General features: G+C 36.9%; 1 protein-coding gene across 1 annotated transcript in view; it reads left to right on the top strand.

Annotated features, from left to right (window-relative positions):
* Nucleotides 1–18,788, top strand: part of PPM1E (protein phosphatase, Mg2+/Mn2+ dependent 1E) — a 184,944-nt gene that overhangs the window by 41,251 nt on the left and 124,905 nt on the right. The gene's annotated exons all lie outside the window — the stretch shown is intronic.

The following is an 18,788-nucleotide window of genomic DNA, read 5'->3' as shown; positions in this document are numbered from 1 at the left end:
CCCCATGCATGCCTCCCTCCCCTGTGTCTTCTTTTTTTGGTAGCATCTTTGGTTTTATTAGTGGGCTATATTGACCCCATGAAATGTTGAAAAGTGTTCTGTTACATTTTCTGAAGGAGTTTGTATTAAGATTGATGTTCTTTGTTTTTGATAGAATTCACCAGTAAAACCATCTTGGTGTGGAGTTTTCTTTTGGGGGAGGTTTTTGTTTTCTTTTTGTTTTTTATTTTTTTTAAGATTTTATTTAGTCATTTGTCAGAGAGAGAGAGAGAGAAAGCAAGAGAGTGGCAGGCAGAGGGAGAAGCAGGCTCCCTGCTGAGCAAGGGGCCTGATGCAGGACTTGATCTCAGGACCCTGGGATCATGACCTGAGCTGAAGGCAGATGCTTAAACTACTGAGCCACCCAGGTGCCCCTGTTTATATTTTCTTCTAAGAGTTCTGTGATTTCAGGTCTCACATTTAGGTCTTTTTTTTTTTTTTTTTAAAGATTTTATTTATTTATTTGACAGAGAGAGAGAGACAGCAAGAGCAGGAACACAAGCAGGGGGAGTGGGAGAGGGAGAAGCAGGCTTCCCGCCGAGCAGGGAGCCCGATGTGGGACTCGATCCCAGGACCCTGGGATCACGACCTGAGCCGAAGGCAGATGCTTAACGACTGAGCCACCCAGGTGCCCTCACATTTAGGTCTTTAGCTCATTTTGAGTATATTTTTGTGTATGATGTAAGAAACTTTTGTTTGTTCAGAGTTTCCAGTTTCATTCTTTTGCATGTAGCTGTCCAATTTTCAAACACCATTTGTTGGAGAGACTTTTTTCCATTGTATGATCTTGTTTCTTTTTTCATAGATTTATTGACCATATATGCATGGGTTGTGGACTTCCTGTTCTGTTTCATTGATCTATGTATCTGTTTTTGTGCTAGTATCATACTGTTTTGATTACTATAGCTTTGTAGTATATCTTGACATCTGGGATTATGATAACCTCCAGCTTTGTTCTTCTTTCTCAAAATTGCATTGGTTATTCAGGGTCTTTTGTGGTTTCATACAAATTTTATTAGTTATGTGTTCTGTGAAAAAGCATTTTTTGGGGGGGGAGGAGGGGCAGAGGGAGGGAGAGAGAGAGAGACTCTTAAGCAGGCTCCATGCCCAGTGCAGAGCCTGACATGGGGCTCGATCTCACAACCTTGAGATTATGACCTGAGCCAAATCAAGAGTTGGATGCCTAACAGGCGCCTCTGTTTTTGATATTTTTATAGGGATTGCATTAAATCTGTAGATTGCTTTGGGTAGTATGGATATTTCATTTTATTTTTTAAAGATCTTCTTTATTTATTTGACAGAGAGAGACAAAACAAGAGAGGGAACACAAGCAGGGGGAGTGGGAGAGGGAGAATCAGGCTTCCCGTGGAGCAGGGAGCCCAACGCAGGGCTCGATCCCAGGACCCTGGGATCATGACCTGAGCCGAAGGCAGACGCTTAACAACTGAGCCACCCAGGCGCCCCTAGTATAGGTATTTTAATAGTATTGGTTCTTCTAGTCCATGAGCATGGAATAGTTTTCCATTTGTGTCATCTTGAATTTCTTTCATCATTGTTTTATAGTTTTCAGAGTACAGGTCTTTCACCTCCTTGGTTAAATTTATTTCTAGGTATTTTACTATCTTTGATGTAATTGTAAATGGAATTGTTTTCTTAATTTCTCTTTCTGCAACTTCATTATTAGTGTATAGAAATGCAACAGATTTCTATATATTAATTTTGTATCCTGTGACTTTACTGAATTCATGTATCAGTTTAATTTTTTGAGTCTTTGAGTCTTTAGGGATTTCTATATATAGTATGATGTCATCTGCATACAGTGAAAGTTTTACTTCCCCTTTACCAGTTTGGATGTCTTTTACTTTTTTTTCTTGTCTGATTGCTGTGGCTAGGACTTTCAGTACTAATAGTGTTGAATAAAAGTGGTGAGAGTAACATCTTTGTCTTCTGATCTTAGAGTGAAAGCTCTCAGTTTTTCATCATTGAGTATGATGTTAGCTATGGGTTTTTCATATATGGCCTTTATTATGTTGAGGAATGTTTTTTCTAAATCTGCTCTATTGTGAGTTTTTATCATGAAAGCATGTTGTACTTTGTTGAATTTTTTTTCTGCATTTATTGGCATGATCAGATGGTTTTATCTTTTTTTTTAAGATTTTATTTGTTTATTTGAGAGACTGAAAGAAAGTTCACAGAGGGAGGGGGAGAAGCAGAGTCGCTGCTGAGCAGTTATCCTGATGTGGGGCTCGATCCCACAACCCTGAATTTATGACCTGAGCCGAAGGCGGATGCTTAACTGACTGAACCACACAGGCACCCCATATGGTTTTATCTTAATCAGTTTTTTTGTCCTTGTTTTTAACAAGAAAAAGAAAATGAGAGTGGTTTTTGTAGGCACTTTTCTTTTTTTTAAAATTTAATTAAAAAAAATTTTTGTTTTAAGATTTTATTTATTTGACAGAGAGAGACACAGTGAGGGAGGGAACACAAGCAGGAGGAGTGGGAGAGGGAGAAGCAGGCTTCCTGCGGAGCAGGAAGCCCAATGCGGGGCTTGATCCCAGGAGCCTGGGATCATGACCCGAGCCGAAGGCAGACGCTTAACGACTGAGCCACCCGGGTGCCCTGTCACTTTTCTGTTTTTAAGAAAAACCACCTATGCTTTTGTCTTTTATTTTTTTAAGGTTTTTTTTTTTTAAAAGAAATTGTTGTATATGTCTAGTTTTAGAACTTTTAGCTTGTTCAGAATTTCCTTTGTGTTTCCATAACCTCCAAAAGGAAATATTAGTGATAAGAGTCATTATAATGGAAAAATCATGAGCAAGAGGAGATAGACATGTCACCTCTATCAACAAGGTAGTATTGGACCTGGCCCAAGATAATGTTGGACCAGTTAGCTAACTTCTTTAAACCTCAGTGGCTTCTGTGAAATAACGATAGGGTTATTTTGAGCATCGAGTGTCAAATTATATGCAGAGCATACTTAGCGCAGTGCCTGGCATATAGCAAGTGCTTATTATCATTAAAGATTTAAAATATATCATGCTTTATTAGTAAACTAAAAATAAGAAAGTTGCTATGTTAATTTTTAAAATTAGCTCAGTGATTTCAGTTGCATTTTTTTATGGGTTATATGTTAATAAAGCATAGAAAATGTAAAGGTAATACTATAATGATGCAAAGATGATGCTTTTGTCATTTATATATGTATGTATGGTTGAAGCAAGATGAATTGTTCATACTAAGAAGGAAGAACTTTTATATAAATTGGTCAAGGTAAATGCCACCTGACAGGACGTGACAGGAAAAGAGAATCAATAGGATATGTCAAGTATCAATTATGTATCAAGAATTATATACACTTTATCTCATTAAACTCATTTTGTTTGTTTGTTTGTTTTTTTAAAGATTTTATTTATTTGACAGAGAGAGACACAGCAAGAGAGGGAACACAAGCAGGGAGAGTGGGAGAGGGAGAAGCAGGCTTCCCGACGAGCAGGGAACCTGATACGGGGCTCGATCCCAGGACCCTGGGATCATGACCTGAGCCGAAGGCAGACGCTTAACCATCTGAGCCACCCAGACACCCCTCTCAGACGAGATCGGGCGCGTTCAGGGTGGTATGGCCGTAGACACCAGACACCCCTCTCATTAAACTCATTTAACAGCCTTCTGAAAGTAGGAAGTATCTCAGTTTTGCAGATAAGCAAACAAGTATTAGGAATTAATGTAACTTGCTAAAGTCACACAGCTTATAGCAGCAAATTTGGGATTTACACCAATTGACTCCAAAATCTATGTTTGTTTGTTTTTTTAAATTTCTCATTATGCTTTATTCTTATGTCTTTGTCCATTAATCTATCTCAGGAAACGTTAAGCATCATACTTATTTTCACTGATGACTAGAACTGTTCACCAACTTTCAGAAGTAAAACTATGTCCATTTCCATTTTATAATATAGTTTCTATTCACAGATACATTTTTATGTTTAAAAATATTCTTTTTTAAAAAGATTTTTAAAAATTAACATATAATGTATTATTTGTTTCAGGGGTACAGGTGTGTGATTCATCAGTCTTACACAACACCCAGCACTCACCACAACACATACCCTCCCCAATGTCCATCACCCAGCCACTCCATCCCCCCACCCCCCTCCTCTCCAGCAACCCTTAGTTCATTTCCTAAGATTAAGAGTCTCTTATGGTTTGTCTCCCTCTCTGGTTTCTTCTTGTTTCATTTTTCCCTCCCTTCCCCTATGATCCTCGGCCTTGTTTCTTAAATTCCACATATCAGTGAGATCATATGATAATTGTCTTTCTCTGATTGACTTATTTCGTTTAACATAATACCGTCTAGTTCCATCCACGTCGTTGGAAATGGCAAGATTTCATTTTTTTGATGGTTGAGTACTATTCCGTTGTATATATATACCACATCTTCTTTATCCATTCACCTGTCAATGGACATCTGGGCTCTTTCCATAGTTTGGCTATTGTGGACATGGCTGCTATAAGCATTGGGGTGCAAGTGCCCCTTCGGATCCCTACATTTGTATCTTTGGGGTAAATACCCAGTAGTGCAATTGCTGGGTCGTAGGGTAGCTCTATTTTCAACTTTTTGAGGAACCTCCATACTGTTTTCCAGAGTAGCTGCACCAGCTTGCATTCCCACCCACAGTGTAGGAGGGTTCCCCTTTCTCTGCATCCTTGCCAACATCTGTCATTTCCTGACTTGTTAATTTTAGCCATTCTGACTGGTGTGAGGTGGTATCTCATTGAGGTTTTGATTTGGATTTCCCTGATGCCGAGTGATGTGGAGCACTTTTTCATGTGTCTGTTGGCCATTTGGTTGTCTTCTTTGCAGAAATGTCTGTTCATGTCTTCTGCCCATTTCTTGATTGGATTATTTGTTCCTTGGGTGTTGAGTTTGATAAGTTTTCTATAGATTTTGGATACTAGCCCTTTATCTGATATGTCATTTGCAAATCTCTTCTCCCATTCTGTCGGTTGTCTTTTGGTTTTGTTGACTGTTTTTTTTTGCTGTGCAAAAGCTTTATATCTTGAAGTCCCAATAGTTCATTTTTGCCTTTCTTTCCCTTGCCTTTGGAGACATGTCTAGCAAGAAGTTGCTGCGGCCAAGGTCGAAGAGGTTGCTGCCTGTGTTCTCCTTTAGGATTTTGATGGACTCCTGTCTCACATTTAGGTCTTTCATCCATTTTGAGTCTATTTTTGTGTATGGTGTGAGGAAATGGTCCAGTTTCATTCTTCTGCATGTGGCTGTCCAATTTTCCCAACACCATTTGTTGAAGAGACTTTTTTCCATTGGACATTCTTTCCTGCTTTGTTGAAGATTAGTTGACCATAGAGTTGAGGGTCCATTTCTGGGCTCTCTATTCTGTTCCATTGATCTATGTGTCTGTTTTTGTGCCAGTACTACACTGTCTTGATAATTACAGCTTTATAAGAGAGCTTGAAGTCCAAAATTTGGATGCCACCAGCTTTGGTTTTCTTTTTCAACATTCCTTTGGCTTTTCAGGGTCTTTTCTGGTTCCACACAAATTTTAGGATTATTTGTTCCAGTTCTGTGAAAAAAGTTGATGGTATTTTGGTAGGGATTGCATTGAATGTGTAGTTTTCTCTAGGTAGCATTGACATCTTCACAATATTTGTTCTTCCATTCCATGAGCATGGAACATTTTTTCATTTCTTTGTGTCTTCCTCAATTTCTTTCATGAGTATTCTATAATTTTCTAAGTACAGATCTTTGCCTCTTTGGTTAGATTTATTCCTAGCTATCTTATGGTTTTGGGTGCATTTGTAAATGGCATCGACTCCTTAATTTTTCTTTCTTCTGTCTCATTGTTGGTGTATAGAAATGCAACTGATTTCTGTGCACTGATTTTATATCCTGCCACTTTACTGAATTCCTGTATGAGTTCTAGCAATTTTGGGGTGGAGTCTTTTGGATTTTCCACATAAAGTGTCATGTCATCTGCAAAGAGTGAAAGTTTGACTTCTTCTTTGCTGATTCAGATGTCTTTTATTTCTTTTTGTTGTCTGATTGCTGAGGCTAGGACTTGTAGTACTGTGTTGAACAGCAGTGGTGTTAGTGGACATCCCTGCTGTGTTCCTGACCTTAGGGGAAAAGCTCTCAGTTGTTCCCCATTGAGAATGATATTCGTTGTGGGTTTTTCATAGATGGCTTTGATGATATTGAGGTATGTTCCTTCTATCCCTACACTGTGAAGAGTTTTTGTTTTGTGTGTGTGTGTGTGTGTGTGTGTGTGTTTAAGATTTTATTTATTATTTGACACACAGAGAGAGATAGTGAGAGAGAGAGCACAATCGAGGAGAGGGAGAAGCAGGCTCCCTGCTGAGCAAGGAGCCCGACATGGGGCTCGATCCCAGGACCCTGGGATCATAACCTGAGCCGAAGGCAGCTGCTTAACTGACTGAGCCACTCAGGCGCCCCCAGTGTGAAGAGTTTTAATCAAGAAAGGATACTGTACTTTGTCAAATGCTTTTTTCTGCATCTATTGAGAGGATCATGTGGTTCTTGTCCTTTCTTTTATTTATGTAGTGTATCACATTGATTGATTTGCGGATGTTGAACCAACTTGCAGCCCAGGAATAAATCCCACTTGGTCGTGGTGAATAATCCTTATATTGTACTGTTGGATCCTATTGGCTAGTATTTTGGATGAGAATTTTTGCATCCATGTTCCATCAGGGATATTGGTCTATAATTCTCCTTTTTGATGGGGCCTTTGTCTGGTTTTGGGATCAAGGTAATGCTGGCCTCATAAAAAGAGTTTGGAAGTTTTCCTTCCATGTCAATTTTTTGAAACAGCTTCAGAAGAATAGGCATTAATTCCTCTTTAAATGTTTGGTAGAATTCCCCTGGGAAGCCGTCTGGCCCTGGGCTCTTGTATGTTGGGAGATTTTTGATGACTGCTTCAGTTTCCTTGCTGGCTATGGGTCTGTTCAGGTTTTCTATTTCCTCTTGGTTCAGTTTTGGTAGTTTATACATCTCTAGGAATGCATCCATTTCTTCCAGATTGTCTAATTTGTTGGCTTATAATTGCTCATAATATGTTCTTAAAATTATTTGTATCTCTCCAGTGTTGGTTGTGATCTCTCCTCTTTCATTCATGATTTTATTTATTTGGGTCCTTTCTCTTTTTTTTTTGATATATCTGGCCAGAGGTTTATCAATCTTGTTAATTCTTTCAAAGAACAAGCTCTTAGTTTCGTTGATCTGTTCTGCTGTCCTTTTGGTTTCTATTTCATTGATTTCTCCTCTAATCTTTATTATTTCTCTTCTCCTGCTGGGCTTAGGCTTTATTTGCTGTTCTTTCTCCAGTTCCTTTAGATGTAGGGTTAGGTTGTGTATTTGAGAACTTTCTTGTTTCTTGAGAAAGGCTTGTAGTGATATATACTTCCCTCTTAGGACCACCTTTACTGCATCCCAAAGATTTTGAACAGTAATGTTTTCATTTTCATTTGTTCTCATGTATTTTTTAATTTCTTCTTTAATTTCTTGGTTGACCCATTCATTCTTTAGTAGGATGCTTTTTAGCCTACATGTATTTGAGTTCTTTCCAACTTTCCTCTTGTGATTGAGTTCCAGTTTCAAAGCACTGTGGTCCAAACATATGCAGAGAATGATCCCAGTCTTTTGGTACTGGTTGAGACCTGATTTGTGACCCAGGATGTGATCTATTCTGGAGAATATTCCATGTGCACTCAAGAAGAATATGTATTCTGTTGCTTTGGGATGGAATATTCTGAATATATCTGTGACGTCCATCTGGTCCAGTGTGTCATTCAAATCCCTTATTTCCTTGTTGATCTTCTGCTTAGATGATCTGTTGCTGTGAGTGGGGTGTTAAAGTCCCCTGCTATTATTGTATTATTGTTGTGCATTTCTTTGATTTTGTTATTAATTGGCTTATATAATTGGCTGCTCCCATGGTAGGGGCATAAATATTTACAATTGTTAGATCTTCTTGTTGGATAGACCCTTTAATTATGAATAGTGTCCTTCCTCATCTCTTATTACAGTCTTTGGTTTAAAATCTAATTTGTCTGATAAAAGGATTGCCACCCCAGCTTTCTTTTGATGTCCATTAGCATGATAAATGGTTCTCCACCCCCTCACTTTCAATCTGGATGAGTCTTTGGGTCTAAAATAAGTCTCTTGCAGGCAGCATATTAATGGGTCTTACTTTTTTATCCAATCTGATAGCCTGTGTCTTTTGATTGGGGCATTTAGCCCATTTACATTCAGGGTAACTATTGAAAGATATGAATTTAGTGCCATTGTATTGCCTCTTTGCTTAGAGGACCCCTTTCAATATTTCTTGTAGGGCTGGTTTGGTGATCACAAATTCTTTTAGTTTCTGTTTGTCCTGGAAGCTTTTTATAACTCCTTCTATTTTGAATGACATCCTAGCTGGATAAAATATTCTTGGCTGCATATTTTTCTCATTTAGTACCCTGAATATATCATGCCAGTCCTTTCTGGCCTGCCAGCTCTCCACGGTTAGGTCTGCTGCCACTCTAATGTTTCTACCCTTGTAGCCTGATGCGGGGCTCGATCCCAGGACCCTGGGATCATGACCTGAGCCGAAGGCAGACACTTAATGACTGAGCCATGCAGGCGCATGAGCATCTGACCCTTAATATGAGCTCAGGTCTTGATCTCAGGGTCATTAGTTCAAGCCCTACTTAAAAAAAAAAAAAATTAAGGAGGCCGCTGGGTGGCTCAGTTGGTTAAGCGTTGGACTCTTGGTTTCAGCTCAGGTCATGATCTTGAGCTCGTGGGACTGAGCCCTGTGTGGGGCTCTGCACTCAGTGGGGAGCCTGCTTCAGATTCTTTCTCCCTCTCCCTCCCTCTCACTCTCTCTCAAATAAAGAAATACATCTTCAAAAAATTCATTTAAAAAATGTAAGAAAAATGCAAAGAGAAGCCATAAATTGGGAGAAGATAGTTGTAACACATAAAACTGATAAAGAACTCCCAGAAACCAATAAGGAAAAGACAAATCAATAGGAAAATAGACAAGTAACAGGAATAGGCATTTCACGAAGAGGAAACAAGAATAGCCAAAAAGTACTTAAAAAGATGCTCAATCTCGTTAGAGACCAAAGAAATGCAAATTATAAATTCAATGAAACAAAGTTTTTATACTTACTAGATTTGCAGAAATTAAAGAGTTGGCTCATCCCAAGTATTGGCAAAGATGTAGCAGAACAAGAACCCTTATACACAATTGGTGAGAATGTTAACTGGAAAATATTTTGGTATTATCTGGTAAAACACTTGTTATTTCTTGTGTTTTTGATCTTAGCCATTCTGACAGGTGTGAGGTGATATCTCATTGTAGTTTTGATTTGCATTTCCCCGATGATTAGTGATGTTGAACGTTTTTTTCATATGTCTTTTGGCCATGTGTATGTTGTCTTTGGAGAAATGCCTGTTCATGTGTATATGACACAGGTTTTGTGTTTTAATTTTCTATAGTCCTATCTTATTTATTTATTTATTTGAGAGAGAGAGTGAGAGAGAGAGCACGAGCTGGGGGAGGAACAGAGGGAGAGGGAAAGCAGGCTCCCAACTCCGGGCTCCATCCCAGGACCCTGGGATCATGACCTGAGCCGAAGGCAGACGCTTAACCGACTGAGCCACCGAGGTGCCCCTGTATGGTCATTTTTCAAAAATATTTCACATGTGCTTGAACAGAGTGTATATGCTCCAATTGTTGGGTGCATGCTCTAAATATAATCATAAAATAAAACTGTTAATTATATCATTCAGGTTTTTAATATCCTTACTGATTTGTCTATCAGTTACTGAAAGAGATGGGTTAATTTCTTCTATTATTATAGTGGATTTATTGATTTATTCATTTAATTCTGTTGACATTTGCTTTATTCTGGAGTTCTGCTATTAGGTACATACAAGTTCAAAATTTTTATGTCTTCCTGGTGAACTGAACCTTTCATCATTATGTAATGACTCTCTTTACCTTAGTAATACTTTTTACATGAAAGTTTATCTTACTTAGTAATAATATTTCTAACCAGTTCTTTCAGTTAGTTTTGTCTGGTACAACTTTTTTTTTTTTTTTTGAGATTTTGTTTTTAAGTAATCTCTACACCCAACATGGGGCTCAAACTCATGATCCTGAGATTAAGAGTCACATGCTCCACCGATTGTGTTAGCTGGTACAACTTTACTCATCCTTTTTTTTTTTACTCATCCTTTTATTCTCAATCTTTTTTTCATAATTTAGATATGTCTTTTGGGAATACATACAGTTGGATTTTAATTTTAAAATATCTGGACTGATAAACTTTTTAGTTGTAGATATTTTATACTTTACTACTGATATAGCAGGTTTATTTCTATCATCTTTTGTTTTTTATTGTCATACTTTTTTCTGCTTCTTCTTGTTATTCTTGTCCTTTTTGTGGTTCTTTTCCTGCTCCACCTCTTTCCTCCCTCCTCCTTCATTTTCTTTTTCTTGTCCTTCTTTAGAAGTTACACACTGTACAATAAAAAAATTAAAAAAAAAAAGATGTGCATCAACACTTTAAAGAAATAAAAGCAGTTGACCTTCAAAAAAAAAAAAAAGAAGTTACACACTGTATTATTGATTATTCTAAAAATGTTAACATGTATATGTGTATTTAACCTAAAATCCGAAGTTAATTAATAATATTTACCCAACTTCCTTATATGAGAACGATTTCTTTCTTTCTTTTTTTAGTTTATATATTTATTTTTAGTAATCGCTACACCCAATGTAGGGCTCAAACTCATGACCCCCAGATCAAAAGTTGCATCCTCTTCTACCTGAACCAGCCATGTGCTTCTGAGAAGAACTTCTAAATGTTTAAACTCTGATGATTTCCTTAAGGATGGGTGTTTGTTGTCTGATGTTTTACTTCTATTTTTAATTTAGTTCTACAAATTAGACATCATTGTTATCATTTTTTACAATTAATGTTTGTTTAGATTTATTCGTGTTTATCTTTTTAAAACTAGGATTCCATAATCTCAAGATAGATCTTCTAAGTTTCCTTCTTCCTGAAGTACACACTTTATTTTTTTTTTTTAAGATTTTATTTATTTATTTGACAGAGACAGAGATAGCGAGAGCAGGAACACAAGCACGGGGAGCAGCAGGGAGAGGGAGAAGCAGGCTTCCCCCTAGGAAGGAGCCCGACGTGGGACTCGATTCCAGGACCCTGGGATCATGACCTGAGCCAAAGGCAGACGCTTAACAACTGAGCCACCCAGGCGCCTTGAAGTACACACTTTAGAAGTATATTTATTTTTTATATTTTGTAAAGATTTTATTTTTAAGGAATCTCTACACCCAGCATGTGGCTCAAACTCGCAACCCTGTGATCAAGTTGTACACTCAACCAACTGAGCCAGCCAGGCGCCCCAGAAGTATATTTAAAGAAGTTTTCTTAGTAATTAATGTTACCAGTTTTTGTTTGTTTGAACATGTCATTATTTGCCCTTACACTTTTAAGATAATTTTTCTGTGTATTGCAACTCTGGGTTGATTATTTTTAGCTTTTTAAAAACTATTCTTCTGGCTTTTGGGTTTTATTGTTGCTATTGAGAAATCAGTTGTCAGTCTATTTATCAGCTACCTTATTTGTCTTTTCTCTCCCGTGGCCTCTAAAATATTTTCTGTGTCTTTGGGGTTTTCTAGTTTCACTGCAATCTATATAGGGTGGTCTTCTTTTTATTTGTCATGCTTCTGATTTGTTAGGCTCCCTGAATCTGAGAAACGATGGTTTTCATCAAGCTTGAAAAATTTTTAGTCATTATTTCTTCAGATATTGCCTCTTGATTATTCTCTGTTTTATTCTTCTGGAACTCTGAGTAGATGTATTAAGCATTATTACTTTGCTTCCTTGTGTCTTAACTTTATTCTTTTATGTCTCCATTTTGTATTTGATTAAATTCTTCAGATCTCTCTTCCATTTCAAACTGCAAATTCTCATTTCAGGTTCACCTACCCTGCTGTTTAACCTGTCTATCAGGTTTCTAATTGTAATCATGATATGTCCAATTTCTAGAAATTCTATTTGGTTTCTTTTCAAATCTGCCTTCTCATTTAATAGGGTCTTGTTCCTTAGTCATATTTTTATATCCTTTCTTGTTTTCATTTAATGTTATTCTGTAGGGGCGCCTGGGTGGCTCAGTCGGTTAAGCGTCTGCCTTCAGCTCAGGTCATGGTCCCGGGGTCCTGGGATTGAGCCCTGCATCGGAGCTCCCTGCCCCACGGGAAGGCTGCTTCTCCCTCTCCCACTCCCCCTGCTTGTGTTCCCTCTCTCGCTGTCTCTCTCTCTGTCAAATAAATAAATAAAATCTTTAAAAAAAAATGTTATTCTGTAGCCAGTAATTCCACTGTCTTTGTGGGTCAGACTGTCAAATTTATTATTTACGCTGACCCTTAATCACAGTAGCTTGCTTCATATATTTTGTGATTTTCATTGTGAATTTATGTTCATTTATCTCAAGATGATTTTCATAGTTTAGCCAGCATTTTTAGGTGACATGTTAAGAGGGCTTTTTTCACGGTGGTGTTCTATTTGCCTGAAATGGAAGGTTGGAAATATTTAAGTTAATCAATTGGAAAAAAGAAAAAGAAAAATTATGTATACAAACATAAAATGGGACTTTGCCTTTTGAAATAGAAATTTTATTTTATTTTTTTAAAAAGATTTTATTTATTCATAAGAGACAGAGAGAGAGAGGCAGAGGGAAAAGCAGGCTCCCCGCTGAACAGGGAGCCTGATGCGGGACGTGCTCTCAGGACCCTGGGATCATGACCTGAGCCAAAGGCAGAAGCTTAACCATCTGAGCCACCCAGGCACCCCGAAATAGAAATTTTAGAATTTATTCTTTGCCCTGTCTTGTCAAAAGTGAATCTTCTTGGGGTGCCTGGGTGGCTCAGCCGTTAAGCGTCTGCCTTCGACTCAGGTCATGATCCCAGGGTCCTGGGATTGAGCCCCGCATCGGGCTCCCTGCTTGGCAGGAAGCCTGCTTCTCCCTCTTCCACTCCCCCTGCTTGTGTTCCCTCTCTCACTGTGTCTCTCTCTGTCAAATAAATAAAATCTTTAAAAAAAAAAAAAGTGAATCTTCTTGGCAATCAAATAGCTTTACATCTTCAAAATCTGTTATTGCTTTTTACACATTGTGCAATCAGAGTAAAATTAATAGGAAAAAATGGAGACCTTTTAAACTGTGGGCATCTGTGAAATGTCCTTTAAGTGAAGTGTCTCTGTAAGATATTACTATTTATTGATTAGCCAGTATATGGTGAATGGATTTATGTTGTTCCTATCATGGTACAATTTTGTTTTTGCAGTTCATATCATTAGCTGGAGAAGAAGAAAAATAAGGTCTTATTAACTAACATTATCATCCTTTGTGATTAAAAGATGAGGAACTAAAGATAAAGGCAGGACAGATGTTACATAAATCCATTTTGGTTTTTTATTCTCTAAATTCCCTAAGAATGAGGATTTTTAAAAAAATTTTTTATTGTTAGGGTAATCACCATACATTACATCATTAGTTTTTGATGTAGTGTTCCATGATTCATTGTTTGTGCATAACACCCAGTGCTCCATGCAGAACGAGGATTTCTGATATTGTCTGTTCAGCATATTTATGATGCTGAATTCTTAGCAAAAGATACATTTCATATTAGTTTTACATTTTGTTGTAAGAAAATGGTAGAAGACTGAAGTTTCATTGTTTTTTATCCACATGTAATATGCTCACCTCAGGTGATTTATTTACTTTCCTACATGTTTGGGGGATAAATAGCACATATTGTTTTACTCTGAAAGTTTCCTTAAGTCTTTCCAAAGCGAGTGGAATACAATTCACCAAAAATGAAAAATAATCTCCTCTTTATTCCCTTCTATTTCTGTGGCTCAATCTTAAGGACCAAATAATGTTGCCTTTTTTTTAGGGTAGTAGTTATAATAACTTGTGATGTAGCAGTGACATGAGAAATATTTTGAATCACTGCCTGTAAGTTATAATGTTCATTATTATTCTCAAGTTATTTCCTATATTTATTTTTTCCTCCCCCAAAGGAAACCCAAGCTCTTTTATAGCAGAGACTGTCTTCTATTTTGTTTATATATCTATCTATCCTCTTTTTGTCAAACTTCAAGTCTATATAAAACTCCAGCTTATTCGAAATACTTGTACAATGGGATTGTTTTAGCCCACTTCTCATGAAAACTTCATACCTTGGCATTTCTCTTTATCATAGAAAAATTGCGTACATGGTAGAGAAAAGCCCAATTTAAGTTGACTTAATGAAACCTCTGTATTTGTGGAAAAACCCTAAGATGTCTTTCTGGGCTGTTTGATAAATCCAGATTGTTCCTTATCCCAATGAAAACAGATATAGAAGACTATATTCTAATTAGCTAATCCTATCATTCTTGCCAGGATAGTAGGGGCTGTTCATTGTGAACACATTCTGCTGCCAACAGCTGAGTTGGAACATTGTGTTTATTTGTGAGAGGATTTGAGTATGAACAATTTGGTCTAAAGATTAAATGAGGGAATGATTCTGTTGATAAACCTGATGAAATCATTAATCTTGATAAATTATAGGGAGGAATTCACATTTAAAGTATTGAATATCACACATGCACCCGATGTTTATAGCAGCATTATCAGCAATAACCAAATTATGGAAAGAACCCAATGTCCATGGACCAATGAATGGAGAAAGAAGATGTGGGATATATACACTGGAATATTACTCAGCTATCAAGAATGAAATCTTGACGTTTGCAATGACATGGTTGGAGCTAGAGTGTATTATGCTAAGAGAAACAAGTCAGAGAAGGACAAATACCGTATGATGTCTCTCGTATATAGAGTTTAAGAAAGAAAACAGATGAACATAGGGGAAGGGGGAAAAAAAGAGAGGGAGGCAAACCATAAGGGACTTAACAATAGAGAACAAACTGAGGGTTGATGGCAGGGGAGGTGGATGGGAATGGGCTAAATGGGTGATGGATATTAAGGAGGGCACTTGCTGTGATGAGCACTAGGTGTTATATGTAAGTGATGAATCAATGATTCTAGAAACCAATATTACACTATATATCAACTGACTAGAATTTAAATAAGAACTTGGAAAAAAACAAGATAGGGAGCTTGAAGCCTAATTTGATGGTCCTGATTCAGGATCTCATGTGATTTGTGTTCTTTTGTGTAAACTAGAATTTTTTCACCTGGAGAATATATATACTGCTTTGGCATATGGTAATAGTACTCTCCTGATTTTGATCCCTATCACATAGTTTTTCTCAGACTGCCAGTGTATCATCCTTTTTTTTTTTTTAATAAATTTTTTTATTGTTATGTTAATCCCCATACATTACATCATTAGTTTTAGATATAGTGTTCCATGATTCATTGTTTGTGCATAACACCCAGTGCTCCATGCAGAACGTGCCCTCCTCAATACCCATCACCAGACTAACCCATCCTCCCAACCCCCTCCCCTCTAGAACCCTCAGTTTGTTTTTCAGAGTCCATCGTCTCTCATGGTTCTTCTCCCCCTCCGATTTCCCCCCCTTCATTCTTCTCCTCCTGCTACATTCTTCTTCTTCTTTTTTTCTTTCTTAACATATATTGCATTATTTGTTTCAGAGGTACAGATCTGAGATTCAACAGTCTTGCACAATTCACAGCGCTTACCAGAACACATACCCTCCCCAGTGTCCATCACCCAGTCACCCCGTCCCTCCCACCCCACCCCCCACTCCAGCAACCCTCAGTTTGTTTCCTGAGATTAAGAATTCCTCATATCAGTGAGGTCATATGATACATGTCTTTCTCTGTTTGACTTATTTCGCTCAGCATAATTATTTTTAGGATTTTATTTGAGAGAAACAGAGAGAACATGAGCCAGGGGTGGGGCAGAGGGACAAGCAGACTCCCAGCTGAGCAGGGAGCCTGATGTGGGGCTGGATCCCAGGACCCTGAGATCATGACCTGAGCCAAAGTCAGATGCATAACTGACTGAGCCACCCAAGCACTCCTGCCAGTGTATCATTCCTGAAGTAAAGTTAATAATTGAGAAAAACCATATAGTCTTCTAGAGATATCCAGGAGCAGGGAAAGTATGGGTTTTCTCTTGCTTTTACATAATTGTTGCTTTGTTAATAGTATTCTTTTCAAAGAATATTTTTGAGTTGTTTTTTCTCTCAGTGCTTTGAAGAGTTTTTGTATCAGATTATGTAAATCAAATGTTGATTATCTACTAGGGCTGATTTTGACATTGCTTTTGGGTCTCAGTTTAGGGATAATAAGTTAATTGCTCTTTATAGTATATTATATGTTAATCATTGTTGTGAGAAGATAATGATGTTGAATTGCCATACATAATTTTGTTCTCCCACTCTGTGTTAAAAGATACTTTTTGTAGTTATCATTTTAACTATGGGATAAAGGATTTCCAATTTACATTTGAAAATATTTCCTTCTCTTTACTGTTTGTAACAATATTATATACATTCTACCTGTGTTATTTTTTAACACTTTTTTGGGGTAAAATATATATAACATAAAATTTACCATTTTAATTATTTTTAAGTGTATAATTCAGTGGCATTAAATACATTTATAATGTTGTTTAACCATTACCACTATCTATCTCCAGAACTTTTTCACCATCCCAAACAGAAACTCCTTTACCCATTGAACAATAATTCTCCATTTCCCTCTTTCACCCTGCCCCAGTAACCTCTATTCTGCTTTCCATCTTTATGAATTTGCCTATTCTGGGTACTTCATTCATATGAGTGGAATCATGCAATATGTGTTTTTTGTGTCTGTTTTATTTCACTTAATGTAATGTTTTGAAGGTTATCCATGTTCTGCCAGGTATCAGACTCTCATTTTTTAATGGCTGAATGATATTCCATTGTATGTATATGTCACATTTTGTTTATCCATTCATCTGTTAATGGACACTTGGCATTGTTTCCACCTTTTGGCTATTGTGAATAGTGCTGCTGTGAACATATGTGTACATGTATTTGCATATCTGTTTACAAGTCTTTTGCGTATATATCTAGGAGTGAAATTGCTGGGTCATGTGGTAATTCTGTGTTTAACTTTTTGAGGAACCACCAGACTCTTTCACAATGATTGTACCATGTATTATGCTTTAACAGATAGTTTTGGAAGGCTTTTTATTACTTTATTTTGAAAGTGCTTGCTATTTTCATTTTAACATATGAAAGTTCCTTGGAGTTTTACAAATGTGTTATCATTTGGGGGCAATTACATTTTTAGACTTTGCCTTTTTAGTATTTTTCTCTTTTTCATCTCTCTAAATTTGAGGTATTAAATACTGATTTCTCTGTCCTACATTCACTGAGAAGCCAGAAAAATTCTTACATTCAAGCAAGCAAAACATACTATAAATAAATCATGCCACATCTCAAACTGGTTAACACTAAGGATTCCCAAACATTCTAAAACTTGTATGATAATGAAACACTCTATTTTGCTGATCTCCTAGAAAATACTTGAGTTTCCTAAGAAGAATAAACTCTAATTTTTTTCTAAAGTTGAATCTGTACTGGATCTAGTCTATTTTCAGTACCTTACTAAAAAAGTAAATAATATTAAACAGGAAAAAAGGCAGAACTTAGTAACAGTTGAGTTTTATTCAGACCCTGTGCTAAGTACTTTGAACACATTCTCTAACCCTCACAACAACCTATATGGGGTGTAGGAACTCTTATTATTTTTATTTTTCAGATGAGAAACTTGCACACAGGTTAAATAAGTTGCCTAAAGTCACACAGGTAACAAGTAGTATATTCATACTTAATTCAGAACATCTTTACCCAAAAGCATATTTTAATGATTACTCGTTGGCACTGATAAAGATAATAAATACATCTTCATTTCTGTCTTAAGGAGTTTATTAAAAAAGATGAACCCAAACCACTTAACATTGTAGGGATGCAGGGGGAAAAAGATGATTGGATTTTAATTACAGAAATTTCCATATACAGCCTTTAATTGGTGTAAGCTTTTAATATAATCCCCAAGTTCACTATTTTCTTGGTATTTCATGCACTGGCAATCCACATATGAACCAAAGATAATTAGGCCACCTAGATCCTGGTTAAAATTTATACTGATGGTTACCATCTTCGTTTTGTATTTTGTCATTTTGTAGTGGCTTTCTCCTACTTCCTTGAAACTTTCTTTCTTCCTAGAAAGACCTCTTATATAAGCACCATAAGGACAGGAATCTTTGAGCATTGCCTGGTATGTAAGTGTTCGTTAAATCTTTGGTGAATAAATATGTAAAAATCTGTTTTGTTTATAAATCCTTATCAAATAAGGTGACGGAATCTTATACTGTAACAATTGTTATGGTTGCTAATCTGTGCCCCCTGATTTTCCATAGCCATTCTTCTAACTACAAGTTTTTTTCTTAAATATGTGAGAAACAATATAACACAGTGATAAAGGACATGGATTTTGTTGTCAGACTTGGAATTAATTCTGGCTCCACTTACTAATTATGTGACCTTGAGCAAAGTCCTTAACCTTTCAAACCTCAAGTTTCTCATCAGGAAAATGGGGTTAGATAATAGTGCCTAACTCACAGGATTGCTGGGAGGATTAAAGAAGATAGGACATGTGATGTGCT

This window comes from Halichoerus grypus, chromosome 2 (genome assembly GCF_964656455.1).
Source record: "Halichoerus grypus chromosome 2, mHalGry1.hap1.1, whole genome shotgun sequence".
In the NCBI taxonomy this organism is placed as follows: Eukaryota; Metazoa; Chordata; class Mammalia; order Carnivora; family Phocidae; genus Halichoerus; species Halichoerus grypus.
Note: the sequence above shows the minus strand (reverse complement) of the source record. Positions and strands in the feature narration are given on the sequence as shown.